General features: G+C 47.0%; 1 long non-coding RNA gene across 2 annotated transcripts in view; it reads left to right on the forward strand.

Annotated features, from left to right (window-relative positions):
- Positions 1-13,477: 13,477 nt before the first annotated feature.
- LOC146357142 (uncharacterized) overlaps positions 13,478-19,587 on the forward strand; it is a 78,204-nt gene continuing 72,094 nt past the window's right edge. For both annotated transcript variants that reach the window (XR_014786606.1, XR_014786607.1), the window contains exon 1: positions 13,478-13,546. This is a non-coding gene — a long non-coding RNA (uncharacterized LOC146357142). The remainder of the gene's footprint in view (positions 13,547-19,587) is intronic.

The raw sequence follows: 19,587 nt of genomic DNA on the forward strand, positions 1-19,587 counted from the left end.
GTGTGTATTGCCTTGCTTTCTACACGGTGTATACTTATTTCTTTAAATACTGAAATAAATACTTACCCCAATATTAGAAAACATTGTCACACATTTCAGAGTAACAGTGCTGATCTTCCAAACCAACACCAGTGCAATGGGGGTAGCAAGTAGCTGGCAGATGCATGGCTGCATCTATGGGGGTCTCTCACTGGTGGAGTCCTTTCCCTCCCAAACACTTTCTTCAAGTCTCAACTGTGCAATGTCAAGGATTGTTGGGACTCCCATCTGGCCTACCAAAGGCAGAAATTGAGGAAGGTTTAAGGCACAATCCTATGCATGTTTAGATAGAAAGAAGTCATACAAATCCCAGCATTGCTGGCTGGGGCATGCTGGGAGTTTTAGGCCTTCTTTCTGTCTAAACATGCATAGGATTGTGCCCTTAATAGGGATGTACGAAAGTCACTTACCTGGTCTCGCAGCTTGCTTGGCGGTGCGGGGGAGGCGCTTCGCTGCTCCCCCCGAAGTTCAGGCTGGGGGGGGGAGGCTTCACGCCTCGCCCGGCCGAAATTCAGGCTGGGGAGAAGCGCCCCATCTCCCTAGCCGTGAACTTCAAAAGAAAAAAACAACAACGCCCCTGTGATAGGCTACGTAACGATTAACGTAGCCTATCATGGCTAGATTTGCAAAGTCAGCCATGATAGGCTACGTTAATCGTCACGTAGCCTATCACGGGTGACTTAAAAAAAAAAAAAAAAGCCCGTACAGCTAATGGCAGCCCCCATAGGGAGCTGCCATTCGCGTTCCTTATTTGGTCCCTGTAGTCTACGTAAAGATTTACGTAGACTACAGGGACCAAATAAGGAACGCGAATGGCGGCTCCCTATGGGGGCTGCCATTTGCGTACGCGCTTTTTTTTTTTTCAAAGTCACCCGCGTTGTTGTTTTTTTTACTTTTCTTGTAATGGCGGTGGCGGCAGCCGGTCAAAAGACCGGCTGCCGCCCCCGCCACTGACGAAGATCTGCTGAACTGCCGCCGGGACCCGCCACCGGGAGGGACATTCGTGAAAGGTAAGTCCCATCCCGTGGGGGGGGCGGAGAATTTCTCCCCAGACAACCTTCGGAGGACCGAATACGTTGGCACTCAGCCCCCCGAAGTTTCGGGGAGAAATTCTCCCCCATCCCTAGCCCTTAACCCATTTGTGTGTTACTGTGCTCCTTTAAAGCAGGCTTGCGGAACAAGTTGCCTACCCGTGCTTTAAAGACCATTATTTCCTGAGGTACATGCTTAGGGATGGCAGAGAATTCTGCCACAGACTCCAATGAGCCCAGATTTTAAGAATCCAGTCCCCCGGAATCTGCGGTGGAACAAAAGACTCACCTCCGCCACCCAGGGGAATCCACACCGGCCGGATCCTACCTGCCGCCATCCATCTGCTGCTGTCCACTGCCGTCCACTGCCGTCCACTGCTGCCCACTGCTGCCTGTCTTTGGACGCAAATGGTGTCCGGGGTAGTGGCCACCATTTGCATCCCTGCCTTTTGCCATCTGCTACGCCATTTGATTTGCATCCCTGCTCTTTGCTGTGGTAGGCTACTTAAAGATTTACATAGCCTATCACAGCAAAGGGCAGGGACGCAAATGGCATCCGCTATGCCAGATGCCATTTGCATGGCAATGACCAGAAGTCCAGCTGCGGATGGGCCCAGCCGGCAGCTCCGCAGACTTGCTGCAGAGTGGAGCCAGCCAGGGAGGATTCCAGGGAGAGGGACGGATTGCCTCCCCCCACCCGGGGACTGGTGAGTATGTTTTGTACACCCCTATACATGCTGTTAACATTTGCCTCAGCAGTGTTATGCACTTCTGTGTGTATCTGTAAAATGTACATAAAGCAGAGGACTGACTCTGCTCTGGAATGGCCTCTGTTGCCTATGCCGGTGAGACCCCATAAGACTGTGTCCTATAGAGCAAATGCCATAGTACCTGCTTGTGTTCACTCTCTCTCTCCCTTTGTGGGATAGATGGGTAGAGTTAGAAGAATAGAATCATACAATCATAGCGTTGGAAGGGGCCTACAAGACCATTGAGTCCAACCCCCTGCTCAATGCAGGAAATCTGATTCCCAGGCAGTCTCCCATCCAGTTACTAACCAGGACTGACCCTGCTTAGTTTCCAAAATCAGACAAGATCAGGAACAACCAGCCCTTCTGATACCTTCTTGGCACAGAGCTTGTAACAGGCATCACAAGAAAATCCAGGCTATTTTGCAGGCTCAGGAAGGAGCCTGGGTCACTGCTACATCCTTAGCAACAGATCATTTCCAGGTGCAGATTGTACATGGCCCATTTACGCCTCTGATATTGCATAGATCAAGCTTTCCCAGCCCAAATATGCACATATTTTGATATGTGCATTTTTAATTACTTCCTTTTCCCCATAAAAATAAGCTCAGCAAAATGGCAGGAGTTTGCGGCCAGGATCCAGGGTGAGTGCAGGAGGCTGAGTAAGCTCGTGGGGGTTTGAACATGGGTCTGGGGTGGCTCGAGCAGGGACAGTGCTTCAATGGGTGCCCGCTGATGCCAGAGAGAGGTGTGTTCATCCATCCCTAGTGCAGACAGAGATAATACTGGACTGGCAGCGGTTGGTTACTTTACTTCCTGAGGGCACAATCCTATGCATGTTGTCTGGGGAATACTGGTAGTTATAGAACTTTGTTCTATCTAAACATGTATAGTAGGGGTGGACGAAAGTCCCTTACCTGTCGTCGAAGGACGTTCGCGGCGGGGGGGAGGCGCTTCGCTGCTCCCCCCGTGAAGTTCAGGCTGGGGGGGAGGCTTCCCGCCTCGCCCCGGCCGAAATTCAGAAAAAAAAGCGCGTACGCAAATGGCGGTGCCCTATGGGCGCTGCCATTTGCATTCCTTATTTGGTCCTGGTAGTCTACGTAAAGATTTAGACTACCGGGACCAAATAAGGAACGCAAATGGCGGCGCCCATAGGGCGCCGCCATTTGCGTACGCGCTTTTTTTTTCCAAAGTCACCCGTGATAGGCTACGTAACGATTAACGTAGCCTATCACGGCTGACTTTGGAAATCTAGCCATTATAGGCTACGTAAATCGTTACGTAGCCTATCACGGGGTTTTTTTGTTTTTGTTTTACTTTTTGTTTCGCGGCCGGGGAGATGGGGTGCTTCTCCCCGGTCTGAATTTCGGCCGGGCGAGGCGGGAAGCCTCCCCCCCGGCCTGAATTTCGGCTGGGCGAGGCGGGACGCCTTCCCCCCTTGCCTGAACTTCAGGGGGAGAAGCGAAGCGCCTCCCCCCACCGCAAAGCACCCCTGCGAAAAGGTAAGTGACTTTCATACATCCCTAGTTTATGGTTGGGGGGGAGGCGTTCCGTCCCTCCCCCTGGAATCCTCGCCGGGCGGAGAGGTGCTCCGTTCCTCCCCCCCCCCGGAATCCTGGCCGGCTGGCTGTGCTCTGCAGCGATGCTGCGGAGCCGCCAGCCGGCTCCGCCAGCAGCCAGACATCCGACCGTTTGCGTCCCTGCAGTCAGCCATGATAGGCTACGTAAATGTTTATGTAGCCTATCATGGCTGACTTAAAAAAAAAAAAAATGCGCATACGCAAATGGTGGCAGCCACGGCCGCCGCCATTTGCGTTCCTTATTTTGGCACGTCTTAGTCTACGTAAACATTACGTAAATCATTTACACAATGATTAACGGCCATGGCCACTGCCATTTGCGTACACGCGTTTTTGTTTTTTGATTTAAAAAGTCAGCCTTGATAGGCTATGTAAACATTTACGTAGCCTATCACGGGTTTTTTTTAAAACCTAGCCATGATAGGCTACTTAAATTTTTACGTAGCCTATCATGTTTTGTTTTGTTTTTAAACTGGAAATGGCAGCGGCGGCAGCCAGTCGGAAGACCGGCCACCGCCGCCGCCGCCAGGAAGGTCCGCCCAAGGTAAGTCTCGTCCCGGGGGGGGGCGGTAGGGCAGGCTGTTCCGCTACCGATTTCGGGGGGCCGAATGCGCTGGCATTCGGCCTCCCTGAGATCTGTGGTGGAACTTCCGTACATCCCTAACAATACAACAATGGAACCAATGACCTAGGGAGGTAGTGGGCTTTCCCACCCTGGAGGCATTCTAGATGAGGCTGGACAGCTATCTGTCAGGGATGCTCTGACTTGGATTCCTGCATTGAGCAGGGGGTTGGACTCAATGTTCTTGTAGGCCCCTTCCAACTCTACTATTCCATGATTCTATCCAAGGTGCTGAATCCAATCCCCAAAATAGGTTCAGCATCTTGGATAGCTCCTTTAGAGTTCTGACTCGTTCTGATTGAAACCCTGAGTGGATTTACAGCCCCACTGACATCGGAGTCACCAGCCTCCACTGGTGACATCCAATGTGTGATAGGGATGTGCAAACTCACCTGTGTCTGGGTTCTCTGGACTCCTGCCCAGCCCCTACCTCCCTCGCCAGTCCCTGGACTTCGTTCGAGCCCCTCCCACTCTTGGCGAGCAGTCCACACTCACCCCAGTGGCTTCATCAAGCTCTTCAGTCACCATTTCTAAAAAAAATAAAACGGCGATCGCAAAAACGGGCATGTTTTTGTATGCGTGAAAATGCACATTTTGTGAATGCACATATTATCATGGGTGAAATGCGCATTTTTGCAAAGGCACACATTAGTGTGTGTACGAAAATGTGCATTTTTAAAAATACAATATGCATTTTCGCTTATACGCAAATATGAGCATTCGCAAAATGAGCATTTTCGTGTGTGCGCAAATTTGTGCATTTTTCTGATTGCCATTTTATTTCTCAGAAAATGGCGACCGTGAAGCTCAACAAGGCTGCCGGGGTGAGTGCAGGCCATTTGCTGAGCGTGGGCAGGGGGTGAGCAGGGGAAGGGGCTTAGTGAGCAGGGCTCCGGAGTGCAGGCAGGAGCAGGTCCGCCAGATTCCTGGACTGAATCGTGCACCCATGCCATCCCTAATGTGTGAGGCAAGTTCAGTGGCTCCAACTAGCTGCTCTGCTGCTGCCCTATTACAAATGACACTCTTATTATGAGTGGCTACTACCAAAAGCAAAGCATTATGCCTACACAGTTAGATCTGTAATGTTTGAAAATGCCTTAAAATGCATTGCTGCTGCTGCTACACTATCTCCAGTGCTGCCTTCAAGGTGCCACATTTTGGCTTATTTCGAATTCATGGAACACCTTTGCATGACATTCCTTACTTGCATCTGGATAAATCCTCAGTCATCTAGGTTGCTTCCATTTTGCAAAAGTAACTGGTGCCATAGCTATTCCTCATATAGCTTGATTTCTGGAAAGTGCAACTGGTCAATAGGACATACTTTGACATAATTCATTTTAGGAGTTAAGCCTTACCATTCCATCAATGTTTTCACATACTCCAGGAGCAATAAGGCAGAATGCAGTATCCCTGACAGGCAAGTGTCTTACCTGTCTATAGATCAGGGGTACAGAACGGTTTGGGGGTGGGGGGATGGATTGCCCTCCACAATTCACCCAGTGGGCCACCCTGTTTTTCTTTTCTTTTCTTTTCTTTTCATTTCTTTTCACACAGCTGGAAAGAGTTCATTCCACACCCCCATAGTTTCTCCAAAAAAGAATTCCCTGGGCTCATGCCTATCATGCTTCTAGTAGTTGAATTGTATCTACAGCCCAACACATCTTCTTATTCAAGTTGGTTCCTGGTAGGGATGTATGCTACTGTCTGCTCCGTCTGTGTTTTGCGGATTGTCAGGCGCCTTTCGTTCCATCATCCTCCCACACATGGATGTGAATATTTTCTTTTGTCATGCAGAAAAATATGGAAATAATTACATAAATAAATATTTATGTAAGCATTTACGTAAGTATTTACATAATTTACCTCAGTACATAACAGTTAGTGTTTTGTCCCCCATTCCATTCAACATTTCCTCAGCAAAAACTTGTGTATTTTTCTATGTATTTATATGTGTAAATTTTGGAAAAGTAAAAAAAAAAAATCATGCAAAGTCCACAGACCTTGTCATGAAAGTAAAAAAACACACACATGCAAAGTCCATGGATGCTGCACAGCCTGAGGGGGGTGCTCCACAGTAGATTCCGCAGGTCAGATTCTTAGGAATCCAAGCTCATTTTAATCCATCTTGAATTTCTCCAGCATCCCTAGTTGCTGGTAGGGATGTACGAAAGTTCCGCCACGGATCTCGGGAAGGCCGAATGCCAGAGCATTCGGCCCCCTGAAATCGGTGGCAGAACAGCCCCCCGCCCCCCCAGGACGGGACTTACCTTAGGCGGATCTTCCTGGCGGCGGCGGCTCAGGTGGCGGCTCCGGCAGCGGTTCGGCGGTGGTGGCTGCGGTGGCCAGTCTTCCAACCGGCTGCCGCCATTTCCAGGTTAAAAAAAAAAAAAGTGATAGGCTACGTAAAGATTTACGTAGCCTATCACGGCTAGATTTTTTAAAAAAACACCATGATAGGCTACGTAAATGTTTACGTAGGCTATCACGGCTGATTTAAAACAAAAACAAAAAACGCGCGTACACAAATGGCGGCGCCCGTGGGCGCCACCATTTGCGTTCCTTATTTTGGCATGTCTTAGTCTACGTAAACATTTATGTAGACTAAGATGGTGAAAATAAGGGGAACACAAATAGCGTAGCTTCTACGCTATTTGCGTTAGGGATGTACGAATGTCACTTACCTTTTCGAAGGGTGACATTTGAGGTGGGGGGGAGGTGCTCCGTCCCTCCCCCCAAAATTCTGGCTGGAGGGGAGGCGCTCCATCCCTCCCCAAAAAAATTCTGGTGGGGGGGAGGCGCTCCGTCCCTCCCCCCTGCCGCCATTTGCATCCCTGCTAGCCAGCGGCCAGATGTCTGGATGCTGGCGGAGCTGGCCGGCGGCTCCGCAGAATCCCTGCGGAGCGGAGCCAGCCAGCCAGGATTCCAGGGGGGGAGGAATGGAGTGCCTTCCACCCCGGCCAGGATTCCGGGGGGAGGGATGGAACATCTCCCCCCCCCCCAGCATCAGCATAATCCGCGGAAAGGTAAGTACCTTTCGTACATCCCTAGTTGCTGGTGGTTTCCCAAACATCTGGCAGCAGAAAGCTGGGAAAGGATATGAAGGGAAAGATGGAAGGAAGGAAGGAAGTAAAACTCACCACAAGCAGAGAGCAATCAGCACAGGAAGAAGAAGAAGGAATGCCACTGAAATCACAATGGTCATGTGAACTGGCCTTCAGTCCAATCAGGTGGCAGCCCATTTTATTCCTTATTTTGTGCTACCAGGGCACTGTCCAGACCTCAGGAAGCATCTCTATCTGACCCCCTAATGAAGACATTATTAGCAGGAACTGTCTTCCCAACATCTTCAATATGTTAATCACCCAGCTTTCCAATTATGCTAATAAGATATGCAAATCGCTGTTAGCCCTCCAGCTCATAATTAACTTTCAGTGTGACACTGCTGGACAAATTCTCCATTTCAGATATAAAAGGAAGGTCTCCACCTCTTTTTGCATCACTCCAGCTATAGATTAACCATAAAATCAGACCGGCTGATGCAATCTGAAACTCTTAAAAATGATCTCAGAAAAGGCTCTTTAGAGCATCACAGCTAGGAATGGGGGCACTTAGGGATGTATGAGAAATTTGTTTCAGTTCATTTTTTATCAGAATTTACCCAGTTTGTACCTTTCAGATTGAACACAGACTCAGACACAATCTGAGTTCAAAATCTGGACATTTCTGAGCTTGCAATGTGATTCATGGACCCCCTGCCCCCCAATTTATGATTTGCATGCATACATTTTAAAAATGTGCATTTAAAAATGTGTACTTTTTTAAAAATGCATACAAATACACTTCAACCATTGGGATAAGAATGCATACATTTCAAAGATGGACACAATTGATGCGTACAGTTGAAAAAATATGCATGCAAATATGCACAGATTTTCATGCTAAAAGAAAAACACACACATTTGCAATCTGATACAGACTTGAGATGTAACAAGCTTCAAGATGGAATTTGGAGAACTTCGTCAAGCTTGAGTTTTGCAGATTCACACATCCCTACAAGAGCTCCACTTTGAAGCTTGTTTCACCCGCCTCCCATTCTTGTTTGTGACCTGGTTTGCTTGTTTGTTTGTTTGTGAGGGGGGAAATGTACATTTCCATGTGCATTTTTGAAAATTGTGCACTTCCCCACATTGGCTAAAGTGTAAAAATGTGCATTAAAAAACAAACATGTATTTTAAAGTGTACATTTAAAAACAATAACAACCAAGCACATTTTTTCTAACCCATTCACAAGTTTGAAAATGTGTGAGGTCCCCCCCCCCCAGAAAATATGTTTGTGTTCACATTCGGGTTTGCAAAAGGGGTAAGTTCTGATGATTTGCTAACAGAAACAGAATTCTCATGTATCTCTAATCATAGCAGAGTGTGTATTACTCTGCATAGCAGTCTTACACACAGTAATGTCCAGCATGCCTTTTTCTTAGTAATCAAATCCTTTTTAAAAATAAAGTGTCAGTGACTTTAGGGGACATTTTTGCATTATATCCCCTTGGGCTTTCCTTTAGGTAAATAAGAAGAGTTGAAATGTTGCCTCATTACCTGAAAATATAGACAGACACACACAGGGTGAGAGAGTTATAAGGTACCACTTTTCAATTGTACATAGTAAGACCTAAAACGGCTGCAATTTGGGTCAAAGTCAGTGCTTTGTGGCCACAAATGGTGTACGATACTGCGTTTACAGCTGCAACTTTCCTGCAATATCATGTCTTATAGGGAGCCAGACAGCCTCCCCATGTGAACTCCTCCAAACCCGGAGGTAAGTCCAGCTGCTCTGCTGTGGTCTCCACTGTAGGGATGTAAGAAAGTCACTTACCTTTTACGAAATTTGATTTGTGGGGGGGGGAGGTGCTCCGTCCCTCCCCCCCGAAATTCTGGCTGGGGGGAGGCGCCCCATCCCTCCCCCCAGAAATTCTGGCTGGGGGGGAGGCGCCCCGTCCCTCCCACCGCGAATCCTGGCCGGCCAGGTCTGCAAATGGCGGCGGCCACAGCTGCCGCCATTTGCGTCCCTGCAGTCAGCCGTGATAGGCTATGTAAATGTTTACGTAGCCTATCACGGCTGAGTTAAAAACAAAAAAACAAAACCGTGCGTACTCAAATGGCGGCACCCATGGGCGTCGCCATTTGCGTTCCTTATTTTGGCACGTCTAGTCTACATAAACATTTACGTAGACTACGGCGAAACGCTATTTGCGTTCCCCTTATTTTCGCCATAGTCTACGTAAATGTTTACATAGAGTAGATGTGCCAAAATAAGGAACGCAAATGGTGACGCCCATTGGCGCCGCCATTTGCGTACGTGCAGTTTTTTGTTTTTTGTTTAACTCAGCCGTGATAGGCTAGATAAACATTTACGTAGCCTATCACGGTATTCTTTAAAAATCTAGCCATGATAGGCTACGTAAATGTTTACGTAGCCTATCATGTGTTTAAAAAACAAAAACAAAAACCCTTGGAAATGGCGGTGGTGGCAGCCGGTCAGAAGACCGGCTGCCGCAGCCGCTGCCGCACCGCTGCCGCACCGCCGCCGGAGCCGCCGCTGCCAGGGAGATTCGCCCAAGGTAAGTCCTGTCCCGGGGGGGCGGGGGGGCAGACCATTTCGCCACTGATTTCGGGGGGCCAAATGCACTGGCATTCGGCCTCCGCAAGATTCGTGGTGAAATTCTCTGACATCCCTGGTCTCCAGAGGTTGGATTCTTTGGAATCCGGCCTCATTTGAGTCCGTGGCAGAATTCTCCATCATCCCTACTGTAATTCCAGCTTCTGTGAGGCCTGCTCCTAACTATTGATATATGGTTAATTTTTCCAGGAGTTCCTACTAACTCCCTGCAGTAGCCGACCAATCACCCATGTATATTCCTTTGTTGTCTGATTTTATTGTTTAAAATATCGTGGTGATCTTCAAACTTCAAAACACTTTATTTGTATACATTAATCACTTAAAAAAAAATTCCCTGGATGTTAGGCAGATGGCATATATTCAGAATCCCACTAGCTTGAAAAAGCGCTTTACATAGCACAGGGAATTTGGGTCTCTAGTGAAAAAATGCAATGCAGAAGAACCCAAAATATGTCAACCCGCTCTTTTACAGAGAATGCATTCCCTCTGCCCCAGGACTGCCTGAATATCAACTCCCTAAGCAAAGGAACTATACATCCACAGCACCTCGTCTTGTCAGGATTCAGTTTCATATCCACCCCATCCACACATGAGCTCTGGAACGGCCTTCTCGCTGATTTTCCCCATTTCCAAGTGTTTAAATACAATTATAATGATGATTTTTAGGCAAATGTATCAGCAGAATGAGTCGAATGCACAGTATTGGCATCATGATCAAGATCTGAAAGCATTGTATCCACCAAAAAACCTGCCACATTCTCCCCACAGTCAGTGTTGATCCAAGGTTGCTCTGAGAATTACAAAAAAGGAATTCAAGCAGCATTCAGCAAATTTGGCACCCATTTTTGTTTGTGAGATATCCACAGATAAATCACAAGTTCTCCAACACATATTAAAAAATGTTGGCTGAATAGTCTCTGCCAGTAATTCTTGGACTGTAGCTTTTTTATGGGAAGGTTTTACAAGTCGTCAAAATGCAATATTTGCAAAATGTGCTGTTCCACATAGCGCATGATTCACAGCTTGATCAAATGCTGTATTTCTGCTGCCTGGCATGATAGGTAAAGTGACTAAAGCTGCATTTTTGCTTAATTCTGCTCTGAATTCAAAGTAAGAAACAATTGTTTCATGACGATCAGTCCATACTTCAGACGGAATTTGAGTTGCTAGAAAGAGGGTTTGGAGGTGATTTTTTTAAACAAAGAAAATGAATTAGAAGTATATTTCCTCTTTGCCTCTGGTCCCAGGGGTGGGAGAGAGAGAGATTTACTCAGGCTTCCATGCCCCAAGAAGTTCAGATCTCAGATCAGCACTCAGCAGAGAAAGGCAGGATCATAGAATCATAGAGTCGTAGGCTTGGAAGGGGCCTACAAGGCCATCGAGTCCAACCCCCTGCTCAATGCAGGAATCCAAGTCAGAGCATCCCTGACAGATGGCTGTCCAGCCTCATCTTGAATGCCTCCAGTGTGGGAGAGCCTACCACCTCCCTAGGTAATTGGTTCCATTGTCTTTCTGTTGATGATGAACAGCTTTCCGTTTTGTTAAGAACAACACATGGAATTATAACCTTCTAGTAGCAAAGCAAAGCAGCTCATGCAGACTTCCACAGACTCCAACATGCATACAGACAGCGATGGAACAAAACCAGATCTACACCCAATGGGGCCAAAGCACTCTAGGCAAGCATCGGAGGGGAAATTGGACTGTTCCATTACATGCACCTTAAAGATACATCCAATATACCACAAGAAGGGCAAATGGACATTTTTTAAGGCAATATGTTTTTTGCTAAAGTATTAATTCACTATGTCCTATGTTCTATATCTGCAATCTCTCAACTAGGGATAGGCAACCTTTGGGGCCTCTTGGCCCGTTTGGGAATTTGAGAATCATAGAATCATAGAATAGTAGGGTTGGAAGGGGCCTACAAGGCCATCGAGTCCAACCCCCTGCTCAATGCAGGAATCCAAGTCAGAGCATCCCTGACAGATGGCTGTCCAGCCTCATCTTGAAGGCCTCCAGTGTGGGAGAGCCCACCACCTCCCTAGGTCATTGGTTCCATTGTCGTATTGCTCTAACAGTCAGGAAGTTTTTCCTGATGTTCAGTCGGAATCTGGCTTCCTGTAACTTGAGCCCATGATTCCGTGTCCTACACTCTGGGATGATCAAGAAGAGATCCTGGCCTTCCTCTCTGTGACAACCTACTTGAAGAGCACTATCATATCTCCCCTCAGTCTTCTATTCTCAAGGCTAAACATGCCCAGTTCTTTCAGTCTGTCTTCATAGGGCATTGTTTCCAGTCCCCTGATTATCTTTGTTGCCCTCCTCTGAATCCTCTCTGTCTAAAAAACAATAAAACAGATACTGTCCCAAGCACAACCATAAAACAGCTGCCATGAGTGGGCATGGCTAGTACCAAGGATAAGTGCCCAAAATCATGAGAAATTAAGATGGCAGCATAAGAACAGAAGAAGAGCCCTGCTGGATCAGACCAAGGGTCCATCTAGTCCAGCATTCCATTCACACAGCGGCCAACTAGCTGTTGATCAGGAACCCACAAGCAGGACAAGAATGCAACAGCACCCTCCTGCCATGTTCCCCAGCAACTGGTTTACATAGGCAGACTGCCTCTGATACTGGAGGCTCCCGCTTCACTTTGAAGCAATCCCAGTTGCCAGTAAAATAAAAATTGGGAGGGCTGGGTGTGTCAGTGGGCACCAAGGATGGTTTGTGGGGGGACATTGGTGTCTGTGGGTAGGGCTGTATGGGAATTTTGTTTATGTTTGCAAATCATGCAAACATGTCCCATTCGTAGCTCGCAAATGCAAGTAGGAGAACATATTCTCCAAAAATGTTGTCTCATTCCTGAATGTGTGTTTGCTCTGGATAAAATAGGCATTTTCACGCTTTACTCTATGGGGTGAGAGTGCACATTTTTGCTTTAAAAAGAATGTGATTTTTCCCTGCCAAAATGTGCACTTTATTTGAGTGAAATGATAAAAGAGCATGAACTAACACCGGCAATGAGGAGAAGGAGCTTCAAATGAATGTTCTGAGAATCTGGATGATTGCTTGTTCACCCATTCCTACCCATGGACTCCACATTTCCTACCCCGGCCCTAAACACATAAGTATTGATAGCTTGATGTGTATGTGTTTTGTTATAAAGTATATTTTAAAAATATATATTTATATACCACCCTTTATTTATTTAAACTATTTACATGCTGCCCTTCATTAACAAATTCCAGGGCAGTTTACGAAATTCATTAAAACCACAGTTAAAATTGAAATAAAATTCCATAATAAAATGGAAATAATAAAAAAACAATAAAATATTCACACGTGATGAACACAATTCAGTTTTGCACAAGCAGCTTTGTGTTAGGCGAAAGATGGTGTGGTTGTTGTTTTTCTTTTACCAATTAAATTAACGGTTTTAGCTTCACAGTGAAAAATAATACTAAACACATGTATAAGCTGTGCAGAAAACAGATATGAATAGCTCCTAGCCCAGCTTTCTCCAGTTGCCATCATTCCCAGCCACCACTGGAAAAAGACTGTACTACTAGCCTGTTATTCTACTACAAGTTGAGGAGTGAAAGAAGCCTAGCATAGACAATTGCTTCTGAATACTGTAAGAATGATACTTCAGTTATATGGAATGCTTTTGTAACCCACCACCACTGGTATATGTTTCTTTAAGAATTTGAGTAGGAATATTCCTGCACATGCTCAATAAAGGAGTGAGATAGGGAGCGGTCACCATTTTAGGCAGTTACCAAAATTGCAGTGTAGAAGAAGCTTGTTTTATCCTCCCTGCAAGACCCTGAACCTTAAGACAGGTTAGTAGGGAGGTTTCCTTTTGATTTTTTTTTTTGTTTTAAGACAGAGTCATGATTTTCTTTTACAAATGCTATGAGTTTCTTGTTTGTTTATGTTCTTTTTATATTGTATAAAGGGTTGTTTAACAAAGTTCCTGTGGGACCCTGATCCAGTTCTGAGAAAAATTGCTGTAGAGCTGGAGTGAATGGAGTAGACATGGTTTCCTTCTTCGGCCAGCAGAAAAAAAATCAAGCTAGAGAGAGAAGTTGTATTTATATTTTTGTTGTGGACTCAAGCTAAAAAGAAAAAGAGAGAGACAGGACTTTGGGAGGGCTGTGCTCTGTTTTATTGTTTTGGTGATAAGTGGATTGTTATGCATGTAAAGTTATTACATGTACACTATTGTTTGAAATTAAGATACTAAAATATATGTTAATTGTTCCTCTACAAACCCTTTTGTGAGCACCTTTAGAGACCCTGAAGAAGTGTCACACTCTCAAGCATTCAAAGCACCTTTCATACATTATCTCAGTAAAATCCATGCAACAACCCTGTAAGGCAGGCCAATATAATTAACTTTATTCACAGACGGTGAAGGAGACTGAATCTGAAAGACAGTGGTTTGCCTAAGGCCATCAAGGGAGTTTGTTACAGAGGTGACCTTTGAACTTGAGAGTTCCTGGTTCGGAATGCAATTGCTTAGCCACTATGCTAGTGATGAGTGCAATACATTCCCAGGCCAGATTGAAACCTATGAAAAGAACAAAATTAAGTTGCTGCTTTATTATTATTATTTAATGTTTCTCTTCACATTTCTTTTTGCTGCTGTATGTTGGTAACAACAAAATATACAGCAAACATACTGCATGTTCTTGAGTAGGACCTCATGCAGAACCAAGCCCATTAGGAAGTGAATGTAAGTGTTTATGTTAGGTAACTCCAGAGGCAATTCCACAGCCGTGTGTGCCTCATTTAAAGCTGATTAACTGGTTATCTGGGACTTCAGCGATGGTAAATTAGCCCATTTTGCCAAATGGCCATCGAATAGATTCCTGCTTGCAAAAGTACAAAATACACAGAGAGAGAGAGTTGGTAATCTGTTCTTGCAATAACTTTGCAATTACAAGGTTCCCTTCTTCCAAGAAAATAAATATATAGGCCTGATACCTTAAATTCTGTTTCTATTATGTATGTTTTGTGAAGGTTTTCAAATAATTTCTAACACAGTACATACCAAGGATATCTTTTCATAGCTCCTGTCTCAAAGCCCACTCTTCCACTCTATGCATCCTTCACCTCAGACCACCTTTGTATGAATTGACACAAATGTTAGTAAAAGCAAAGGGGGATGCTGGACTAAGAGCTTTTCTGCAGGAGGCTGTTAATCCACTGTGTCTATTTTCGTTTTTGTCGCAGAATTGAGTTCCAAGCACTATGCAAAGAGAGCATCCTTTCCTGCTTTTCTACTGCATAACCTTTAGGTGACACTCTGGTATAATGGAATAGCAGAAATATACAAGCGGAAAAAGCATTTTTCTTTCATTTTCAGAAATAATACTTTTTCCCTGCTCTAAAATAACTCACCAAAAGTGCTGTTTAAAAACAGAAGCAAAGCTTAAGGGTCACAATATCATCTAAAAAACCCATAAACAACCATGTGTAGGGAATGATGAGCACACAAGTGCCTTGTGTAGAAAAGCTCTAAGCATCTCCCTCTCTTCTCAGTTGGTATATACATCTAAGTTTCCCTTCCCCATCCTGGTGCTGTCCAGGTGTGTTGGGCTAAAGCTCCCATCATCTCCAGGGAGCAAGCTGGTTGGGGATGGTGGGCATTGCAGTCCATCTGAGAAGCACCAGGTTAGGGAAGGCTGCTCTAAGGAATGCCTACACATTCCTTAAATTGATCAACAACATGGGGCAAAGGGAAAATGAAAATAAATTCATATATTGGTTTATCTGCACATGCAAACACTTGAACATGGCCAGTAAGTTGCTACATCAGATCAGAAATATTTTTTAAAAGGGCATAATTTCCATCTGATATAAAGTTTAAATGGCCAAAGTCAGTTAGGTGAATGATTTATCCCGTTATTTTTCTCCCTTTGACAAACCTGCCCCTAAAACCTAGATAAAAGCTATAAATTGGAAGAGAGAGAGACACATCACTCACTGTAGAGAGAAATGGTCTGCTACAGCTAGCAATTAGCCTCAGGGTTTCAGGTATTTTTCTTTTCTACTAAACTCACCAGAAGCTGGGGGGGGGGGGATTTCAAAGGAAATTCCTGCTTGAACTGCACCACCCTACAGTTGCCATTGGTAGACTGGATTCTTTCTCTTCTCCATCACTGATGACTTTCAAAGAGTTGCATTATGTAACATTTGCAACTGATTTTTGCAGTTAAGAACACATGAAGACCTGTTTGTTATATCAGTTGTTGTTGTTGTTCAGTCGTTAAGTCGTGTCCGACTCTTCGTGACCCCATGGACCATAGCATGCCAGGCCTTCCTGGCCTCCGCTCTCTCCCAAAGCGTGCTCAAGTTCATATTCATTGCATCGGTGATGCTATCTAGCCATCTCATCCCCTGCCGTCCCCTTCTCCTTTTGCCTTCAGTCTTTCCCAGCATTTCAGTGAGTTTTCTCTTCGCATTAGGTGGCCAAAATATTTGAGCTTCAGCTTCAGTATCTGTCCTTCCAATGAGCAGTCAGGGTTGATTTCCTTTAGGATTGACTGATCTGACCTCCTTGCAGTCCAGGGGACTCGTAAGAGTCTTCTCCAGCACCACAGTTCAAAAGCATCAATTCTTCTGCACTCAGCCTTCCTTACAGTACAGCTCTCACAGCCATACATTACTACTGGGAAAACCATAGCTTTGATTATACAGACCTTTGTTGGCAAGGTGATGTCTCTGCTTTTATTTTTTATTATTATTAAATTTATTAATCGCCCATCTGGCTGGTCACCCAGCCACTCTGGGCGATGTACAACATACAATAAAAACAGTTTAAAACAATAAAATTCTACAATAAAAACATTTTCTAAAATACCCTAACCCACCCCAAATGCCTGCCTGAACAACAACGTTTTTAATGCACGACGGAAGCTCATTAAAGAGGGGGCATGACGGAGTTCCCTAGGGAGGGAGTTCCACAGAGTGGGGGCCACCACAGAAAAGGCCCTCTCCCTCGTCCCCACCAGTCTAGCTGTCCTGGCTGATGGGACAGAGAGAAGGCCATCCGAGGCTGATCTTGTTAAGCGGCCTGTCTGGTGCTGCTGGAGGCACTCCTTAAGATAGGCTGGGCCGTAACCATATAGGGTTTTAAAGGCCAAAACCAACACCTTGAATTTGGCCCGGAAAACAACTGGTAACCAGTGCAACTCCTTCAGCACTGGAGTGATGTGATCTCGCCGGCCGCTGCCTTTAATCAGGCGAGCCGCCGCATTCTGTACCAGCTGCAGTTTCCGAACCGTCTTCAAGGGTAACCCCACGTAGAGCGCATTACAGTAGTCTAAACGAGAGGAGACCAGGGCATGTACTACTGATGGGAGCAGATGGTCGGGAAGGAAGGGGCGCAGCCGCCATATTAGATGGAGTTGATACAGCGCTGTCCGGCTCACAGCTGACACCTGAGCCTCCATGGACAGCTGGGAGTACAAAATGACCCCCAGGCTGCGGACCTGGTCTTTCAAGGGCAGCCGTACCCCATTCAACACCAGGTCAACATCCCCCAGCCTCCTCTTGTCTCCCACCAAAAGTACCTCGGTCTTGTCAGGGTTCAGCTTCAGCCTATTCCTCCCCATCCAGCCACTCACCATCTTCAGACATTTGGACAGGGATTCTACGGCCAACTTTGGTGAAGATTTAAACGAGAGGTAGAGCTGCGTGTCATCCGCATATTGATGACACTGCACCCCAAACCTCCTGATGATAGCCCCCAGCGGCTTCACATAGATGTTAAATAGCATCGGGGAGAGGATGGAACCCTGTGGCACCCCACAAGCAAGTGGCCACGGGTCTGAAACCTCCTCTCCCAGTGCTACCCTCTGGTACCTGCCGGAGAGGAAGGACCGGAACCACCGCAATACGGTGTCCCCAATGCCCAACCCCTCCAGGCGGTCCAGGAGGATACCGTGGTCAACGGTATCGAAAGCCACTGAGAGGTCGAAGAGAACAAGGAAGGAGCATTCACTCCTATCCAGAGCCCTCCTCATATCATCTACCAAGGCGACCAAGGCCATTTCTGTCCCATGCCCAGGCCTGAAGCCCGATTGAAATGGGTCTAGATAATCAGTTTCTTCCAAGTGTGCCTTCAACTGCACCGCCACCACCCGCTCAATCACCTTGCCCAAAAATGGCAGATTTGAGACTGGGTGAAAGTTGTTCAGAACTTGAGGATCCAAGGAGGGCTGCTTTAAGAGCAGTCTTATCACTGCCTCCTTGAGGGCTGATGGCATCACTCCCTTCTCAAGGGAGGCGTTCACCACTGCCTTGATCCCCTCACCCAGTCTCTCTCTGCAGCTCATAATGAGCCAAGATGGGCAAGGATCAAGTAAGCAGGTGGTCGGCCGTACCAATGAAAGCACCTTGTCCACTTCATCAGGAGGAAGAAGCTGGAACCGATCCCACAAAACTGGTTTGCCACAGGCCGCCTCTTGCTCACTAACTGTATCCACAGTGTGCAGAGTAACACACCTAATCTGATCAATTTTATCTGCAAAGTGCCTTGCCAAGGCCTCACAGGAGGCCTTAGAATGCTCCAGTGGTTCCGGAGCCACAGGACCAACCAGGCTCCAGACCACTTGGAACAGCCTCCTGGGACAGCACTCTGCAGACACGATGGAGGCAGCATGATATTCCTTTTTTGCTGCCTTCACCACCACATGATAGGCTGAAGATACAGCTCTAGCCCGTGCCTGATCGTCTTTGGAGCGAGACTTCCGCCACCAGCGCTCTAGCCGTCTCACCTCCTGCTTCAGAGCTCGTAACCGCGGATTGAACCATGGTGCAGTCCGAGCCCTGTTCAGGGGGAGAGGGCATTTCGGAGCCACCTGATCTAATGCCCCAGTGATTGCGGCATTCCAGCCACCCACCAGGGTCTCAACCGAGTGGCCGTTGGCATGCCCCAGAGAATCCCCAAGTGCGTTCAGGAATCCATTTGGATCCATAAGACGCCTGGGGCGGACCATTTTAATGGGTCCTCCACCCCTGCGGAGGGGTTGTGGAACCGAGAAGTCCAACATCACCAGATAGTGATCTGACCATGACAAGGGGGTGGTGGATATACCCCCGACTTCCAGATCACTCCCCACTTCTCCAGAAACAAACACAAGGTCTAGTGCATGACCGCTACATGGGTGGGCCCAGTTAGAATATGGTGCAGCTCCCAGGAGGCCATGGTCTCCATGAAGTCCCGAGGTGCTTCTATGAGGATGGCCTCCGAATGTACATTGAAGTCCCCCAACACCAGTAAGTTAGGGGACTGTACACGCACATCAGAGACCACCTCAAGCACCTCGGCCAGGGAGTCAGTCGTGCAGCGGGGTGGACGGTACACGAGCAGAATCCCCAGACTGCCCTTCGGGCCCAACCTCCAGTACATGCACTCAGCAACCTTGGTCTCCCGGAGAGGGGGTCTGGTGAAGACCAAGGACTCTCGGTAGATAACAGCCACTCCCCCTCCCCGATCCCCAGCCCTCGGCTGCTGTGAATACGAAAATCCAGCTGGACACATGGCTGCAAGGGTTGGAGCAGCAGCCTCGGCCAGCCAGGTCTCCGTAATACATGCCAGGTCTGCACCCTCATCCAGGCTCATGTCATGGATGAGGGAGGTTTTCTGGGTAACAGACCTGGCATTGCAGAGCAGCAAACAAAGGCCAGAAGATGGGGTCACACCTCCCCCAGCCATCCTTTGGCTCTGGACAGGCCCGGAGCAGGGGACAGATATTACACATCTCTCCCTTGTTCCCCTTACCTGGCATGGCCTGCCCCTAGCGCTCCGCCAGCGCCTGCCGCCCAGCCTAGGTATCTTCTGGCCCCCAACACTCCCCCCACTGCCTCCATC

This window comes from Heloderma suspectum, chromosome 1, assembly GCF_057233095.1.
Source record: "Heloderma suspectum isolate Gila_16-S chromosome 1, 16-S_ref, whole genome shotgun sequence".
Taxonomy (NCBI): Eukaryota; Metazoa; Chordata; class Lepidosauria; order Squamata; family Helodermatidae; genus Heloderma; species Heloderma suspectum.